We start from the raw sequence: 12,216 nt of genomic DNA, 5'->3' as shown, positions 1-12,216 counted from the left end.
CCTAATCCCATTTATGAAATTTGGAAAGGCAGTAGGAGTTCTGGAAGAAAGTGAAACCATATTAAACAATACCAGATGCATTTAAATGTTGATGTATGGAATGTATTCGCCTTGTAATGTAACATAGCAGTCATACATCCAGATATATAGCTTTACTTAGATCTGTACCACTGCATCTCAGGTGTGCATGACCTGTAGCAAGAAAGGACTAAAGGAGTCACTGATACACACAGACAGAATGTTAACTACTACTCCTGCACAGCCCAAGGTGTTCCTTGCAGAGAACAGTGAGTGATATATCTCATGCTCATACTGATAATCGATCTCAGAAGTATATGGAGAGTGGGGAAAACTATAGCTATCTTTTATCTATGTACAGATACATACATGTATACAATACACACAGTTTACTATTGATATCCTGAAACTGCATACGTCGACCAGTCACATGGTCAACCCGAAATGTGGAATCCGGAATGGCAAAAAAAGCGGCTAAGTAAAAACTGAATACATTGACGCCCGTAGTTCAATGTATTTGACATAGCAGGAGGTGACGTCAGTCACCTGTGCTATACAGCTTAACATACTGTGGCATTCCACAGTCAACAGGACATGTATTTTACCATTTTGCAGGAGGGCTGTGCCCCCCTGAACCTCCCCACACCCCCTGCAAATTATATATACCAACTCCGAGATCGCACTACAGTGAGGAAATGGGTTAATTCCCTGTTCCTCACTAAACCGCGATCTCCATTCACAATGCCGAACTCAGATAATCGGATTACACTACCCATTCGCTGTAGTGTAGTCGATGTTTTCTGGTTTGGCATTCTTCCCATTGGAAATGTGCCTTTTGACCACATGTCAGTTGAGCACAGGCACTTTGAAAATTCAATAGTAAACCAATGCACACACATATACATTCACACAAGTGCACACACACACACACACACACACACACACACACACACACACACACACACACACACACACTTCCTGCTACATTTTAACTAAAGTAATGTGTAGTGAGACTCTGGGGAAAATGGAGGAGGGCTCTATACCCTTCATGTGGGGGACTTCACTCCCCCCCCCCATTAAAAATCACCTTCTTGATCACTTCAACATTACGAAAAAGCATGCTGTTATTTTAACAAAAAAAGATTAGATTTCTGTTTTTTTTTTAAACAATGGTAAATCTCTCGTTCTCTCCACGCAAACACATACACAATCATTGTGTGTTTTGGAGAATGGGGAAGACAATATGCTAGCAGATAACAGGAAACACTTCCAAACAGACCTAGCAACTATCCTCTTTATGACTAACATTCCTCAATCTGTGTCTTAAAAATTCTCTGTTCCACACTCCTCACTGAAAGGATTTGTCCCATGATTGGTTCTCACTCCACAGCAGAATGGAATGACAATTTCTGGAAGGACTGATGGTTGGTAAGCAATGGGAATAAAATGTATAGAAAAAGAAAATCAGGGCCTCTGCAGTTATAATGTGACTCCATAACACACTGCACAAGTACGTTAAGGCTTTAACATTATTTTTCAAGCATGGAGTCTTTGGGGCACCTTGTGGTGCATCACTGCAGTGAGATCAAACCTGGAACTTCCATAGGGAAACAGAATCCATTTTTGTGAACTACTAATCAGATTTTCTATAGCAACGTCTAAATTCAGGGTTCATGGATAAGGAAGCCCTCATGTCAGCCAGAGCAAACCTGAACAATGGAAGATCCAGAGTCACTTCAGAGACCTCTGAAACTCAAGGTGAATGCGGTAAGGCATACAATCTATCACACATTACAAGCCCATGTTAGCACAGTGCAATGACAATACTGACTTCCTCAACAGGTTTGAGGAAAGAAATACCACAACTGCAATGAAAGCCATTAGCAATCAAGGGGGTGATGTTCGAAGAACTCTGCACAGGGTTAACCCAAAGAAGGCAGCTGGACCTGACGACATCTTGGGACGGGTGCTTACAGAATGCGCTGACCAGCTGATATATGTTCTTACAGATATCTGCAACATCTCACTGATTCAGGCTATCGCACCCAAATGCCTTAAAACTACAACTATAATACCTATCCCAAAGAAGTCCACATCATCAGACCTAAATGTCTGTCACCCCATAGTACTCACCTCGGTAGTAATGAAGCGGTTTGGGAGGCTGGTCAAGGACCATATAACATCCAGTCTCCCTGCATCCTTAGATCCATTCCAATTTGTATATCGACCAAATCGCTCCACAGAAGATACTATCACAATGGCGCTTCAAGTATCCATGGCCCACCTGGAATTCAAGAATTGTTATGTGTGAATGCTGTTAATAGATTTTAGCTCTGCCTTCAATACAGTGACCCCCCAAAACCTGATAAAGAAACTTCACCAACTTGGAATAAACACACCCCTATGCAATTGGATACTGGACTTCTTTACAGACAAACCTCAGACAGTATGCGTTGGAAACAGCACCTCCGAGAGCATGACTATAAATGCAGGGGTTCCTCAGGGCTGTGTACTCAGCCCTCTCTTGTTCACCTTGTTGACTCTTGACTGCACAGCCAAATTCAACTCGAATCACATCATCAAGTTTGCAGATGACACAATTGTCTTAGGTCTCGTCAGCAACGATGACAAATCAGCCTACAGAGAGGAAGTTAGTCAACTCCTCGCTTGGTGCGACAACAACAATCTCTCATTAAATGTGAACAAGACCAAAGAGATCATTGTCAACTTCAGAAGAAGGCATAAAACACACTCGTCACTAACAATCCACAATGTAACAGTAGAGAGAGTGGAAAGCACAAAATTCTTGAGGGTACATATCACAGAAGACTTAACATGGAGCACCAACACTACTGCCTTCACTTCCTGTGAAAGATGAAAAAGGCAAACCTCCCTCTCCAATCTTTACTATCTTTTACAGAGATACCATAAAGAGTATACAAAGCAACAGTCTCACAATCTAGTACGGTAACTGTTCCACCTCGGCCCTTCCGAAAGTGGTTAAGGTAGCAGAGAAAATCATTGGAACCACGCTCCTTGTCATCCAAGAAACACACCTTGGATGTCTCAAAGCCAACAAGATTATCAGAGACATTACCCACCCTGCCCATGGATTGTTCACCTATTTATCTTCTAGTAAACTCTACCACCTTATGAGATACAAAACAGACAGATACACATTTTCCACAGGCCGTCAGACTGCTAAACTCGTACTAACTCAACACTATGTTGAACTCTGAAAAGGCTGCTGGAATTTCCAACAGCAGTATCACATATTTTTGTTCAATAACTTTGGAGCAATAATCCCACTGGGATTCTCTTAATTCATATCCATATGCAATCCTAAATGTGCAATAATGATTACGGCAAAAAAGGTGCAATTTTTATGTATAGTTAGATAGGGGTCTAAGACAATAATTTGTCTCATGTTTGTAGTAGCTGTTGTAATACAAATTGTCTATGTGTGAAAATGCCTCCACTTTGAGAAGGAGTAACGAAATTCGAAATTTTGTTCAGTGATGCACAAGTTGTATAATCTGAATGACAGTAAAGTTTTCTTTGACTTTGAATTGCAAGTCACTGCTGGAATTCAACTATTCTATTTAGTTACAAACATTATAACTATTAAAATAAGTCTCCATTACAGTGCAATGATACAATCACTGAACTAGAAATCACACATTATGGCTATGTAGTAAGAAGGAAGTTATACAAAAATCACCTTAGTTTCAATATCACTATGCTTACACCCATACCAATGCACTAGACCGATTTACATGCCTGGGGAACCAGCTAAGGCCTTTGCATCAACAAACAGTTTTCACACCATTCTGTCTTTGCTTTTTTCATTTCTTTAATTAACAAACACACATACACAAAATTATCCTATACACCTGGGTCTGTCTGTTGCACCTCAGTTTCCCTTTTCCCATCTCACAGGTTAACAGCTAGGTGATGGATTTACCCCATACATTATCAAGTGCACATAATCCTGTACATGAATTTGAAAGGTCAGTTCTTTCCACATAATTTAATCACTGGCTTACAACATCCCTCAGGTAGCCTCTTTCGTCATGTTAACACCAACAATAACTCCCTGGCAGGAAAGGTGAGCATGCTTATGAAAGCTTTGTCATCTCTCCATGCCATCTAATGTTGATGGCTCAACAGGCAGCACACTCATCTTTGGTGCTGAAAGAGCAGAAGGCTGTGGGTTCTTATCCCCCTTCAAGTGGCAGGATTACTTTGCAAATAGCTGCCACTGCAGTGCAGAAAGCACTATGGCGTGCTGCACTCCTGAGTGTGCCATCCTGCTCAAGATAGTGGTATCTCAGGGAGACGGAAAAGATCCCACATCACTTATTGAAAAAAGGGTAGGGGGAGTTCCCTTGTGCCCTGGCCAAATTTCCTTTAGTAGTACTGAAAAGAGGGCAATAACTTCGTGGGACTAACTCAGTCAACAAAGAATGAATGAATGACTGAATAAGCAATAAATATGCCAGTAGTAAAACTGAGGTACCCTGCTTTCATGGTCTCTATTATTTGAGTCTGGCAAGTTACTAAACTGTGATTTAAGTTCTGAAGTCTTGCAGTAAGACACTTACTCCACTCTTGAAACCATACATATTCCACATCAGCAAGGCCAGTGCTTTTTATAAGATAAAGCTGAAAAAATATGCATTTTAAGTTTTTAAGACGAGTTTACTTTTAAATGGAAACCCATCACAAGAAACAGTTTAAAATACAAGTTTACAGCACTTCTGTTTTGAAAAGAATTCATCTAAATTAAACCATTTTGCCATAAATCTTGCTTTGACTTCACTGTTATATCAAAAGGTTTCTTTTACACATTTTCAAACCTTCATTTGCTGCTTTGCTTTGTTACCTATAATTTGTTCAAAGAATTTTTTTTTCTTGGCGCATCTAATGTATACGCACGCATATACATACATACATACATACATATTATATATAAAAACTTTTGCTTTTCATGTATGTTATCTTGCTTGTTAATAATATTGTATATGTTCTAGCTGTGTGTACCTTGGTTTTATCTATGTGGCCCACACTGTGATGGAAAAAGGTCCATGGACCAGCTCAGTTGCCTGGTAAACAAATGTTGAATGAACGAATAAATAAATAAATAAATAAAATGACAACAGAATAACTAAGCCATGTTTCAAAAATGGGTCACTTTTAACAGAAGTTAATTTTCTATATATCATCAAATTTTTGTTTCAAGATAAGCATGCTTTTAACTCTTATGTTACTGCAGCAGGTGGTGTCAGTGCACACACTACAGTGACTTACAGTGTACAACTAATGCACCAAGTGTATGTCTCTATATTACCTATACTCCGAGACTGTTACAAACACTAACAGAACTGCAAAGTTTTAAGTCTAATACCAAACAGAACTACTTGCTTTACCCAGCTAATTTGTGCCTACTTTGTCTTAGGAACCCTAAATAACATCTGAGCGCCACCCTACATTACTTCTTGTTTATTTTTCACTGACAGTGCTTCATAGACATCACAAAATCTTTGGTCCCCTTATTATATATACCACCAATATATGTTCAGCTTGCTTTATTAATTCTTGATGTACACAGCATCCTCTAACTTCTTTTATGTTATCCTACTGTGTCTTTTTACAAGAAGTTATTCAGTCCTTGAAGCTGTAATCATACCTCTCAGCTTTCTAGACTTTTGTAAGATGTCCATATTTTTGCCTCTTACTTTTGGTCTGTTCCTCATAAAAGTTGTGATTTTCTGGATTTTTGTGGTGAATAGGTGAGGACTGAATTCACTAAATAATGACAGACATTTGTGCGTCAGACTTCACATCCTTCAGAAAATGCATGGTAGCACAAAACCTTTTATTCTATCAACTTTCTAAGTTTATAAGAGCAATATTTAAAATGTGTCCCTGTTTTTGGGGCTTCATCCCCCCATTATTGTTGGCTTTGTCCAGATTTTTTGTGCTAAGAGGTTGAGAGCTATGGCTATAATACTCTTTGCATTAAGATTCACTTGAAAAGGAGGAAGAGGCTGAGGTACTACGAATTATTTTGCTTTCTCTCACAACGTGCATAGTTTTCACACACTGCTTCATGTATGTTTAGAAGCAAAACTGCTACTGCGGAATCAGTCTTCCTTAATATGTGTGCTGATGAGGATGACCAGGGACTTAAAAGATTACCACTTTCTCAGACAAGTTATTTGAAAGGGCAGCTCCTTGAAGAATTAATTGAAACTGCGAGCACAGGTGTAGCAAGCAAATTGCGTTTTGTACTCACAAGCTCTTCGTGCTACCCCTTGGACACTTATCTCTTAAAATGGACACATCTCTCAAAATGCTGACCCCCAAGCACTTAATAAATGTAAGTAACATTTTCAGCTGATGTCCCTAAAATTATAAATATTGTTATTAGATTAGCAATATTACACTTGTTATTAAAGTCATCCATTTTGACAATTTCAGACATAAAAACCATGTTGATTAATGCTTAGAAAACATGTACTTCATAGAACAAAAAGTATATATGGCTACACCTATGCTTGCTGCTATAGATGCCAATAATAATGCAGTGAAGTAATGGAATGATGAAATGCTGTTGGATGTGGGCTCCCTTCCTTTTACCCTGTTGATGAGGAGAGATGGATGCAGGGATGCTACTACCCCCTAATGTTAAGCTTCACTGGACTAATTTTACAGTTTCTTTCCGTCTGTTAAGCTATACAGTACTATTCCTTCTGTGATTCCCTTTGCTAACTGAAATAGAAAAGTTGCGGATGTACTGTTACTCACAATTCCAGTTTTTTTCTGGCTACGTTGTTTTCTCTCTTAAGCCACTAATGGAACTGAAACGCTCAGTATGAAAGTCCCAACTGATGTCAATAGTAGACTGCAGGAAGTCCTCTCACTGCTGAGAAGGTTGATATTAGTTTTTCATGCCCTTAAGTATTTAGATGCGCTAAGTAATGCTGTCACTTATACGTCCCTCGCAGGTGCTGAAAAAATACTCCACCTCTTCTAATTTCCTTAGCAATAATAAAGCAGGTGTCAGTAGGTGATACTGCTACACCAAAAGAAGTACCTTAAGCACTTCTGAAGCGATGAAACAGTCCTATATAACAGCAGATAGCTGCTCCTCTGCTTCCCCAATGGTAAATCCGCTAACTTCCCCAGCAGCCCCTTTAATGAACTAAAAAGCAGGTTGCCCATGACGTCACTTCATTGGCTACGTGCCTATACCAGCGTGATGTTTCTCACAACAGAACAGCACATGCACTAGGCAAAGGATCCGACTGTTCCGTGACGTTTAATCACAACCATGCGCGTCACGTCCCCGGTTATGGACGGGGGCGTGACAAATACCGTATCTATCAAAGCACGTTTTCTCCTTTACAGAAAGTAGATTGGATGGGTTGAAAGCGTAACTCCGCTTACTAAAGAAAGTAGGGGCTGTCTACGTTTATAGTTTAGGCACGTGGGGATAAGGCGTAACGTCAGTGGGTATCCTGGAATTTGTTTGACCTTACCAGTCTGTATATATCACGGAAGTAAGTCGGTGTCATGAAAACAGTTGGTTGATATTTGAGAAGCTGGGGCGACAATAAGAGAAGTTCACAAAAATAAACTAACTGTACTATTAATAATTTGGTGTCCATTTGCCAGCTCTTGTGCTGCTGTTGTCATTTTCTTATTTAGTAACAAACTTTGATTAAAATAGCGTGACCCTGAGATTTCTTACTATGTGAAATAGGATATGTTTAATTCTGTTAACTTTTTAGAGAGCCAGTGACTATTTTAAGGACGATACTGGGAAGATATATGTAAACTACCGCTCAACTGTCCCTGCTTTTGACTGAGATTTTAGCCAAGTGCATCTTAATCCCTCCTACAACTAGTGACTTTTGCAGAAAAGAATTATAGACTTCTTTTACTTCAGGAAATTATGCTAGTTCACTTCCTATTTTATCAATATCTAAACCTAACAGTACTAATATTTTAGCGTGGCCGTGATTATTTCTGGATTTAGCCCTGATTCTATTGAGCTTTCTCCCAGATTCTTTGAGAGCTGTGACAATACATGCAATTGCTTCTCTCAAATGTCCACAATTTTGCAGAATGTCCAGATTTTTTTCTTCATAATTTTGGCCAGTTCCTCATAATTTCCCCTTGGCAAATCACTAAGGACTGAAGTCACTAAATAATGACAAGACATTTCAGTTTTAGACTTACTCTACTGCCTTTGGATGAAAATAAGCAGTCGCATCATTTAACAAACCACATCACACATTTGCTTGAAGAAATGGCTGCAGCCATGTATTTATTATGCCAGTCAGTAATTATGTATCAAACCAGTGCCAGATCAGATTTCAGTGCCAATCAGATCAAGAAATGCCAACCACATTCAGATGTTTGCAAAGGGCAGAACGTAAAAATAAGTCAAATCAACCAGGCCATAACATACCACTGTAGTCCCTGTAAATGACCAACCAACAGCTGAAGGGATCTACAACCAATCACAAATGTTCCCCTGTCACGATTCAGCCAGGTACCAGTGGAAGGGAAACTGTCGCATGTGGGACCCCAGACTGCGGCCCCCAGCCTGCTTGCTACACCATGGGGCAGCCCACCCACAGAAAGGCCAAGTTGTTCGAGCCAGCACACTCTTTTGCGATTTTAGTCTTCCATGTTTGCCCTTTCACCTTTCATGGCCACAACACCTACCTACCCTACCTATCACTTGCTGAGGAAAGCAAAAACCTGAAAAAACTCACACTGTAAAATAACAACCCAAAGTAGGGATAGTTCCACAACTCACAATAATCCACACCAGCGAAGTTGCCAAAGAATGTAAGTCTATGCATTTTTTAATGTTTACTAAGAGATGTTTGGTTTGATGTTACTGTGCCTTTAAATTCAAATGCCCTTTGGTTATGCTCCAAGGCTTTTGTGTTTAAATTTAGGAAGTTTTTTGCATTCTTTACTCTTATGATGTCCCTTTTGACTTTGGGAATAAAGTGCTCAGGTTTTACTGGTCTTTTTTTATAAGAAATTAAGTATTTTACCGGTGGTGCAGCGGTAGCGTTGTTGCCTCACAGCAAGAGATTCTCCCGTTCGATTCTCGGCTTGGGTTGGGAGTGCCTTCTTTGTGGAATCTGCATGTCCTCCCCACGGTCGAGTGGGCGTTTGAAAGATATGCATTGAATGGGCGTGCCTTCGTTGAAGGTTGGGTGCCGGGCTGGCAACTCGACACCCTAAAAAAAACAACTGCCAATAATTAGCGGACCGGAGTTCCACTGTGGCGACCCCTAACCAGGAAAAGCCAAAAGACAAACAACAACAACCTTTTGTATCTTACATTCTTTGAAAACTTTGCTGGTATGGATTATTGTGAGCTGTGGGACTGTTCCTAGTTTGGGTTCTTATTTTGCAAAAACCTGAAAACCCAGTGGGGAAAAACAGGAAATTCCTTCCTGACCCCTAGTGTGATCATCCTTATGGGCCAGCAAGCACCTAACTGCTCATATCAGTCAGCACATATCACATCTCACCTTGTGCTAGCTACACCTCTTCTTGCTTTAACAAGGAAGCGTAGGAAAGTGAGTGTTCTGCTTTGTCCTGCAACAATGTGCTACTTGTCACATCAGTTCCCCCCATTTGTAATACAATTAAACTTCGTTGAGGTAATGACTCAGAATACTCTGTTAAAGCTGCCAGCAGGTGCCTCCTCCTCCACTGCATTCCTCTCCTTCCCAGGCAATAAAACTTGCATTTCTTCATGTTTGAAACCCAGGTTCTGCCCAGATTCACCCATTTCTCTAGCCATATGGCACATGAAAGAATGCCCCAGAATCCACACCTCTGTAAGCTTCTTTATGATATCTGCAAAACAGAATGCTGATTAGTCATCATGATCTAACATATCCTCTGCAAGCTTGTGATCTATGACCTAACAAACAAACAAACAAACCAAAAAGGTGGTGCAATAGTGCTCAAACATGAACAAATAAACCAAAAAAAGAGCACTAGCGTTGTGAGTCCTCAGAAGTTCGTTTATTACAGATAAACATTAAGCGCTTTCGTTAATGCCAGTTGACTTCATCAGAATAAAATAACAGTCATAAGTAATGTGTTTAAATAGTACAACCTTGACAATGATTGGTTCATCCTTACCCCAATGATTTAACTAGAACATATTAAATTCATTCATAAATATTGAATACATACTGGTTAAAAAGCTATTAAAACATCACACTAGTACTAATACATTGTTATTCAACAACTGTCACAAAAATAAATTCAATATTGCACATGCATTTTGAAAACAACCCCAGGAAAGGTTTTTATGTAGGAAAATGTAGGATAGTGAGACATTTAAACCTGTCCTGCCTTTTCTTTCAGTATTGGCAGGATGGTTAAATGGTCATTTAACCCCAGAGGGAAGTTAGCAGCTAATGTTAATTGCCATAATAATTCTTTTTTATTTAAAACATTTTGCCAGTCTCCCCCCTAACTTCTATGTGTACAAGGTCAAGAATAGCAAATTTAAATCCACAGAAACCAGCACATTGTGTACTGTGCTTATACAAAGTGTTGGTTTCCTTTTTGTTTTTTATGTCATATAAATGGTCATATATTATGGTTTTAAATAGCCTTTCTGTTTTTCCAATGTAAAAAGATGAACAGGTATTACATCTAGCAATGTATACCAACTTGCTTGAATAGCAGTTCCCCCTTCTCAAGTACACAATATTCTTGTTTTGATTGTCAATCGAAATAGAAATATCCTGTAAAATGTATGAGCAATAGGGGCATCTGCTACATGGTCTACTACCATTTAAATTCCCATGTTCACCTTGATTTTTTGTTCTGCTTTCCAGAACTGACTTTAAGTTAGGTCCAATTTTAGTTGAAAATATAGGATTTTCACCTAATACCTGAAAAACTTCATTGTTGGTTTTGAAAATACTCCAATTTTTGTAAAGTATTTTTTTAACTTGGTGATACAGGGGACTATATTGGACAATGCATGCCTGTTGAAAATCAATGTTGTTATCATTTTCTATAGTTGTCCCAATATTCATTGTTTTATTTAATCCCCTTCCCAGCAAGGGAATGTATGTTTTACCCCACTCATCCAGTATTCCTGTAAGAATAGTGTCAATAAGCTCACCAGGATAGCCTCTTTCGAGGAACATTTCCTTCAAATATACAAATTCCTGAATTACATCCTGTTTCAGGGATGTCATTTTTGCAACCCTGATTGCCTGACCCTTGATAATACTTTTCTTTTGGAACATAGGATGATGACTGTCAAAGTGCAGGTAACTGTTACAAAAGTTTTTTTTACGATGGATTTTAGAAACAAACTTTTCATGGTCCTTGATTATTTTGGTGTCCAAATAGCTAATTTCTTGTTCATGAAAATCAAAAGTGAATTTTAGAAAATTTGTAGTACCATTTAAGTATTGGATGAAGAATGGAATGGATGCAGAGGTTCCTTTCCATGATCTATGACCTAAGCTCAGTACCTCAATTTCTGATGCCCTTTTCCTTGGGCATGTGATGTGGCTCCTAGCCTGAAGAACTGAGCTGTTAACTTGCTAATATTAAGACCCAGTCATGTTATGGCTTTTTTTCAGGACTGCACAGAATTGGTAACTAAGATAGGGGAGCACAATCTCTGTGACACAAGAACAGTGTGTCACCATTCCAAAGCATCACCTGGTATTTTCTAAACCATCCATCCTATACCCTTTGGAGGCTCGAGCTTCTGCCATACTCATTTTCCAAGCTTGTCTGTTTTACTGATCCTCACATGAACCTCTACCCTGTCACCCTCTAGCTTAATATCACTGTGCTCTTGAACTCATGGAGGGCTGTCACTCTTACTGTACTGCAGTATCTCAGATATCTGGAATGTACCACAAAATGCTATTAAGCATACTGTCCAAAACAGCCACAGTTCATACTCCCAATTACATACCTTCCTAATAACTCCTATAGCCATGCAAAATTGCTTAGCCTGATGGGCTGATGCACATCTGCTCTCCTGTCCTCTATTCTTGCCCAGCATTGGAAAATCTATGTAATTGCAAATGCTTGTGTGGTTTCGTGCCACCCTCACACCCTTTGGTACCAACTAATTGCTGCCACATGTGCACAAGCATTGCACCAAGACAT

General features: G+C 39.4%; 1 protein-coding gene across 2 annotated transcripts in view; it reads right to left on the bottom strand.

Annotated features, from left to right (window-relative positions):
* The window catches only part of LOC122811924 (hypermethylated in cancer 2 protein-like), a 28,314-nt gene extending 20,954 nt beyond the window's left edge, over positions 1 to 7,360 (bottom strand). The window contains exons 1-2 of one of the 2 annotated variants that reach the window (XM_044084096.1): positions 6,829 to 7,360; positions 2,152 to 2,302 (exon numbers count right to left, since the gene is read on the bottom strand). The gene's annotated coding sequence lies outside the window, so the exon portion shown is untranslated. The remainder of the gene's footprint in view (positions 1 to 2,151; positions 2,303 to 6,828) is intronic. The other variant, XM_044084097.1, reaches the window with a different exon arrangement.
* Between the last annotated feature and the right edge of the window lie 4,856 nt (positions 7,361 to 12,216).

This window comes from Protopterus annectens, chromosome 9.part0 (genome assembly GCF_019279795.1).
Source record: "Protopterus annectens isolate FY-2018-M chromosome 9.part0, PAN1.0, whole genome shotgun sequence".
NCBI classification, from domain to species: domain Eukaryota; kingdom Metazoa; phylum Chordata; order Ceratodontiformes; family Protopteridae; genus Protopterus; species Protopterus annectens.
This window is presented reverse-complemented; position numbering and strand designations above follow the sequence as displayed.